We start from the raw sequence: 7,240 nt of genomic DNA on the forward strand, positions 1-7,240 counted from the left end.
AAGCACCAAAAAAGGCAGTAGTAGAGCTGTGGCTCAAGTTCTAGCCTTGAGCCAAAAAAGCTCAGGGTTAGTGACCTGATTCTGAGTTCCTGCCCCCCAACACACACACACACACACACACACACACACACACACACACACAATTGGGCACTAGCAGTTCACACTGTAATCCTAGTTACTATGTAGGTTGAGGATTACCATTTGAAGCTATCCTGTGCAAAAAAAAAAAAAAGTCCGGGAGACTCTTATCTCAAATTAATCAGAAAAAAAATGTGGAAAGTGGAGCTATAACTCAAGAAGAGCCCCAGCTTGATGCAAAAAAGCTCAGAGATAGTGAGTGCCTGGGCCTTAAGTTCAGGCTCTGGGACTAGCAAGAAAACAAAACCTAAAACCCAGTACCACCCAAAAGAATTTTTCCTCTAACACACCTAAGAATAAATACTTAAAAATTTTAAGCTTTTGTCCAACTATCTGATCAAAGTAGGCACCAACATCCCAGCCCCCAAAACTCCCCGGAGCTATGTGGGCCAGCCTCTTCTTCTGGGACAATTTCAGGGTCATTTTATCAGGCAAGCTCTGGGCAAAGGAAGCCCCACTATGTCCCCAGGCTCTTGAGTGGTGTTTTTGAAGAGTTTCCCAAATCGAACCTCTAGTCTGGGGGATTCCCACCTGTAGTCTCCCTTTCCAGTTTCACTTCCCCAATGTTCAGAGACTCAAGCAAAGCACATCTCAGATTGATATTAATGAGTTTAAAAAGAACTGGCAGCTGGGCCCAGTGGCTCATGCCTGTAATCCTAGCTACTCAGGAGGCTGAGATCTGAGGATATCGGTTCAAAGCCAGCCTGGGCACTAAAGACCATGAGATTCTTCTTCTTTTTTTTGCCAGTCCTGGGCTTGAGCTCAGGGCCTGAGCACTGTCCTTGTACCTTCTCAAGGCTAGAGCTCTACCATTTGAGCCTCAGCACCATTTCTGGCTTTTTTCTATGTATGTGGTACCGATGAATCGAACCCAGGTCTTCATGCATGCTAGGCAAGCACCCTACCACTAGGACAAACTCCCAGCCCCAGACCATGAGATTCTTATCTCCAGTTAACCACTAGACAACCAGAAGTGGTGCTGTGGCTCAAGGGGTAGGGCTGTAGCCTCCAGCTGAAGAACTGAAGGACAGCACCCAGGAACAGAGTTCAAGCCCTGTGACAAGAAGAAGAAGAAGAAAGCAGCTCAAGGGCAGAGCCTAGGCATTGAGTTCAAGCCCCAGGACCAGCACAAAACGAAATAAAATAGGAGGAAAGAATTGGCATGCATTTCCAAAAAATGTTAATGATAACAAAATTCCAGCTCCACAAAAATCTTCATCTGTCATGAAATAGTATCCTTTTGGGGTTTTCTTCCCCTAACCACTTGAAAATGTCAAGACCATTTTTAGTTCAGAGATTAGCCTGTGGGTGGGACTTCAGTCACTGGTTGCTGGGCGACTCTAGGAGGAACCATAATCAAGACTGAGCCTCCTCCACCCTGAGGGTTTGCACAACCTTGTGCCTCCATTGCCTCATTCAATTCCCATGACCCACTAAGTTGTTTCTGCTGTTCACTTTCACATCCACTGAAGCCAGGGGCCAGGGAACAGAGATGACATCACTCAAGGAAGCACCCTCCAAGACTGGACAAACCTGTGGGTCAGGCCAGCCCTGAATTCAGCAGTTTTATTTGGTTGTATTTATGTCTGTGTGTGTGTCATCCCTAGGGCTTGAACTCAGAGCTTGGGAACTGTCCCCAAAGGTGGGTGTTCTACCATTTGAGACATAGCTCCACTTTTGGCTTTTTATGAGTAGTTTATTGGTGGTAAGAGTCTCATGGAGTTTCCTACCTATTCTAGCTTTGAATCACAATCCTCAGATCTCAGCTTCCCAAGTAGCTAGGATTATACTCATGAGCCACTGTCACCAAGCTATTTTAGCATGGTTGTGCAAGCAGGCCAAAGGGTAGGCCTTCACAGCTTCCTCAGGCCATGCTCCTTACCTGGGCAGGTTAACAGAACACACAAGAGTAGAGTAAGGCCACCACCCACTCATGCTTGGGGACTGAAAAAATCCTAGCAGCACTATTATTACTGTGTGCACGTGTGTGTGTGCTAGCTCTGGGATTTGAGCTAAGGGCTGGGCACTCCCAGCTCTTTGTTTTTCCTTTGTTGTCAATCATTGTTCTTGGTCTCCAGGTTTCCCTTTAGTCTCCCTACTGCCCACAAACTTCCAATCCAGACTTAGCCTCCCAAGTGCTAGGATTATAGGCACATCTTGTATATTTTGCTTCCCATCATCATCTGTGAAATGAGCAAGCCACCTCCCCGGTGCTATCTCTGAGTTTTTGTGCTCAAAGCTAATACTCTACCACTTGAGCCACAGCCTCTTTAATTTATTGGATTTAAGAGTCTCATGGACTCTTAAGCCCAGGACTGGCAAAAAAAAAAAAAAAAAATTAAAAATAAATAAAAATTCTGAAGTTCTACCTCTTGAACTATATATACCTCTACTTCCAGCTTCTTGCTAGCTAATTGAAGACAGGTCTCATGGACTTTCCTGCACGGGCTGGCTAGTTTAGACTCTCAGATCTCTATCTGAGATTAGCAAAGATTACAGGTCTGAACCATCAGTACCTGGCTCATCGAGGTGAGTTTTGAAGCCTTGCACATCTCCTGCACAGGCCCTGACTGCTGGCAGCTGTGTGCAATGCCCAGCTCTGGCAGAGCAACCCTTTGCAGATCCCTTGAGCTTCAATTTAGGAAGATGTCTTTATTTTTTACCAGTCCTGGGGCTTGAACTCAGGACCTGGGCACTGTCCTTAAACTTTCTCAACCACTTCCAGCCTTTTCTGTGTATGTAGTACGCATACACAGAATCAACCCAGAGCTCCGTGCAAGGTAGGCAAACACTACCCTTAGGCCGCACTCCTGGTCCTCTTTTTTTTTTTGTCAGTTGTGGGGCTTGAACTCTGGGCCCAAGTGCTATCCCTGAGCTCTTCTGCTACTGTTCTACCACTTGGAGCTACAGCTCCACTCCTGGTTTTCTGATGGTTAATTGGAGATGTCTCACAGACTTGTGTGCTAGGGCTAGCTTTGAACCATGATCATCAGATCTAAGCCTCCTGAGTAGCTAGGATTACAGGCGTGAGCCACCAGCACTGTTTCTTGAACTTAAGTCACATCACTTTCAGTCCCGGAGAAACCATGAACTGCTTGTTTCCTGGTACTAACATGCTACAATAGCTGACAGAAAACCCACTAAAAGAAGCTAAGTCAGCTCCTGAGTAAGGGAAGATGCCATGATTTCTGAGGCTGGCTTTACTGTTGACTAAGGGACTTCCTGGAACCTTTGGGGTTTTTTTCCCTATATACATACATTCATTGTACCTTCACTGGCTCAATTTGTCAGGCCTTAGACTTAGCTGTTACAATATTCCAAAAATGTTACTACCAACCAACCTGAATGAGAACCTTGTGGTAAAACCTGTGGATGGAATGAATAGGACACAGCAGACACATCAGAGCACCCTTTCTGGGGATAGTACTGGAGGCTGAACTAGCACTTGCTAGGTCCACACTACCAGCCCTTTTTTCCCTTTGCTGTCAATCATTGTTCATGGTCTCAAATTTTCCCTTCATTCAGTCTCCCTACTGAACACAAACTTCTAATCCTGCCTTAGCCTCCCAAGTGCTAGGATTACAGGCACATGACACTTGTGTCCTGTGTATTTTGCTTCCTATCATCTGTGAAACTGTCAAGGCACCTCATTAGCTATGAGTGCTATCTCCTTGTAGAAACATAAGGCCCCACACATTCATTCACTTTCTGCATAGTTGGCTGCCAGGCCCAACCTGGTAACATTTTGCTCAGGATGGCTTTAAACATGGTACTCTTGGTATCTGCCTCCATTCAAATTATCTAAAGGGAGAGAATGTCTCATGAACCATCTGCAAAATCTCTCCAGGATACCAGGATATAGTTCCTGGGATCTATACTAGAAAACGGAAAGTAGGGCTTGGCTCAAGGGTAAGCAAAAGCCTTGAGCTGAAGAGCTCAGGGGCAGTGCCCAGGCTGAGTTCCACTGCAGAATTCAGATGGTAGTCTTGGCCCCATGGTGACTACTACCCAGCATGCCAACGGACAGGGCTTCTTTACCATAATATCTGGTACAGGAAAGAAGAAAAAAAGAGGCTGGGGCCAGTGGCATTTAGAACCATATTTATTAAGTATCTTTTGTTTTTCATTCAGGAAATGTTGAAGGATCTGATATACACTAGCTTGGACCAAGAACCTGAATCTCCGGCAAGTGAGTTGAGGCTTTAATCTGCCTGGATAATTAAGGTGCAAATTCTGCTCCATTTTCATAGCCAGGCCTCATCTCTTCATATGCATGTCCTCACCTGTAAAAATGACAAACACCAAGATGAAAAGCGATGTCACACGCAACCAGGAGCTGCTATTAGTGCCAATTGTTCAGAAATCTGAAATTAAGTCTTTAGCTCCAGACTGCACCCTCACAGTAGTGAAGTCTCTGTGGACCATGTCTTACAAAAGCCCACTAACCTCATGAAGGCTGAATCCAAAGCACCAAGGCAGTAAAATGCCACCCCCATGTTTAGACTTCTAGGTCCCATGAATCTAAAATGCCCACCAAAACATGTGAGTTTAAAGATAACCTTTTTTTTGGGTGGATCATGGGGCTTGGAACTCTGGGCCTGGGCGTTGTCCTCAAGTTCTTCAGCTCAAGTACCACCCTACCTCCAAGCCACAGCCCCACTTCCCTTTTCTAGTGGTTAATTGGAGATAAAGAGTCTCAGGTTCTTTAGTGCCTGGGTTGTCTTTGAACCAGATCTTAGCCTCTTGAGTAGCTAAAATTACAGGTATGAGCCACCCCTCCTGTCTTAAAGACATCCTTTCTGGGCCTTAATTCCCTGACTAACATGGGAAGGACAGAATAATTTTTTTTTTTTAAAACTGTGACTTGACCAGGCGATTCATGGGAAGTTAGCATACAAAAGAGAAGTGAAGTCACTCATCAGGCCACCTTCCTTCACACTTACCACTATAGACTCCACAGAATGGCTCACCAGACCCTGCAAGGTTGGGATTATTTGTGTGCTGCTCCACCCAACTCAGGGCTCTTCTAGCGCTGGCAACGTGAGACTGCTGCTGCTGCTGCTTAAACCCTGAGGAAGTGGCAATGGCCTTGAGTGTGCTGGTACAGTGACATACGTAGATCCCCTGTGAGAAGGGGGCTATCAGGTGTGAGATGTCATTCCTTGTGGCTTATAAGTAGCCCACCAGTTTCATGGAAGTCAGGCTAAGCTGCTAGGGAGGCTGTCAAAACACAAACCCAAAAACCTCCATTAGAGACAAAGAATAATTAATAAATCACAACAGGGGCCAGGAGTTTGGCCTAGTAGTGGAGTGCTTGCGAAGACCCAGATTTGATTCCTCAGTACCACATACATAGAAAAATCCAGAAGTGGTGCTGAGGCTCAAGTGGTAGAGCTCTAGCCTTGAGAAAGTCCAAGAACAGTGCTCAGCTCAGGCCCTGAGCTCAAGCTCCAGGACTGGCAAAATAAATCAAGACCACCCCAGAGGAAAAGGGTTGGCAATTCCAACTCACCAGGCGACAGTAACTTTCCACTTCAAGGGCTTCCTGATGACAGGGTTAGTGTGTTTATTGACTACTCCTGGACTGGAAAGTCAAAGTTAAGTTAGTTAGAACCAAGTGGGCAACTTTCCATGTCACCCAACCCCCTTACTCAATAGCTTCCACACCAAGTCAGTGCATGAGGGCTTCTCCCTACCTTCTGGATTCTACCCATCCTCCCAATTCTTTTTACCTCTAAGAGTTAGAATGTTGGACCAGTGAGGGATGCTATCAAATCTCAACCTCCCAGTTTCTAACTGGGCAACCACTGGCTTATCTGCACTTGGTGATACCTCAAAAATTCAACCTAACTGGGTGCACAGTTAACCTAGTCACTCAGGAACCGAGATCTAAGTTCAAAGCCAGTCGGAGCAGGGCACTATTCTGGGCTTCTTTTGCTCAAGGTTAGCACTCTGCCAATTAAACCACATCACTCCTGGCCTTTTCTGTGTATGTGTTACTGAAGAATTGAACCCAGGACTTCATGCATGTTTGGCAAAAACTCTACCACTAAAATGCTGAAAGTAAGGGCCGGGAGTTTGGCCTAGTGGTATAGTGCTTGCTTAGCATGCACAAGACCGGAGTTGATTCCTCAGTTCCATATACATAGAAAAGGCCAGAAGTGGTGCTGAGGCTCATGTGGTAGAGCTCTAGCCTTGAGAAAGTCTAAGGACAGTGCTCAGGCCCTGAGCTTGAGCCCAGGACTGGTAAAAAAAAAAAAAAATGCTGAAAGTGGAGTTGGGGACCAAATGGTAGCAACCTTTTAGCACAAAGGTTCCCAAAAGAAAAAGTGAATTTCCGATTCTATTTACTTCTCATTTGTGCCAAGTGGCTACAACATTTAAGATCGGCACAATGACCGCACACAATACCAGATACAGAAGGGAGCAGCAATTGTCTGAAATTTCTATAACCTTGTCCTGGATGGAACAGGGCAAGGCCTCAAACCGTTTCAAGATTGTTCTGGCAAGCACTATAGGAATGCAGGAGTCACAGCAGACTCAAGCACGCTGGAGGCTTGCATCCCCACATCCCAAGCACTGAAGCACTCAACTCACTCCCTGAGTAACAATCAGAGCCTCTTTGGAAAGCCAGAAACAGAGCTGTGTTCTTTGCAGAAGAAGCTACTCAGGCCCTGTGTTCAAGCTCCAGAACTGGTATGCAGGCAAGCAAACCAACACACACCAAGGGCTCTGGAGTTTAGTTCCTAGGTCCCATGACTACATATCAGGAAAATTCTAGGTGCCATTTCTTTTTTTTTTTGGTCGGCCATGGGACTTGAACTCTGGGCCTGGGCGCTGTCCCTAAGCTCTTCAGCTCAAAGCCACAGCACCACTTCCAGTTTTATGGGCGTTAGTTGGAGATGAGTCTCACAGACCTTTGTAGTGCCCCGGCTGGCTTTTTTTTTTCTTTCTGTGGGTCATGAGGCTTGAAAACTGGGCCTGGGCAATGCCCCTAAGCTCTTCAGCTCAAGACTACCTTCCTACCTCCTGTTTTCTAGTGATTAATTGGGAGATTAGAGTCTCAGGTTCTTTAGTGACTGGGTTGTCTTTGAATTGCGAT

General features: G+C 45.9%; 1 non-coding gene across 1 annotated transcript; it reads right to left on the reverse strand.

The window, feature by feature from the left end:
* Positions 1-6,569: 6,569 nt before the first annotated feature.
* On the reverse strand, positions 6,570-6,701 carry LOC150062706 (small nucleolar RNA SNORA9). Its single transcript, XR_016535753.1, has one exon. It is a non-coding gene; the product is annotated as a small nucleolar RNA SNORA9 (small nucleolar RNA).
* Between the last annotated feature and the right edge of the window lie 539 nt (positions 6,702-7,240).

This window comes from Megascapheus bottae, chromosome 5, assembly GCF_031878675.1.
Source record: "Megascapheus bottae isolate mThoBot1 chromosome 5, mThoBot2.hap1, whole genome shotgun sequence".
NCBI lineage: Eukaryota > Metazoa > Chordata > Mammalia > Rodentia > Geomyidae > Megascapheus > Megascapheus bottae.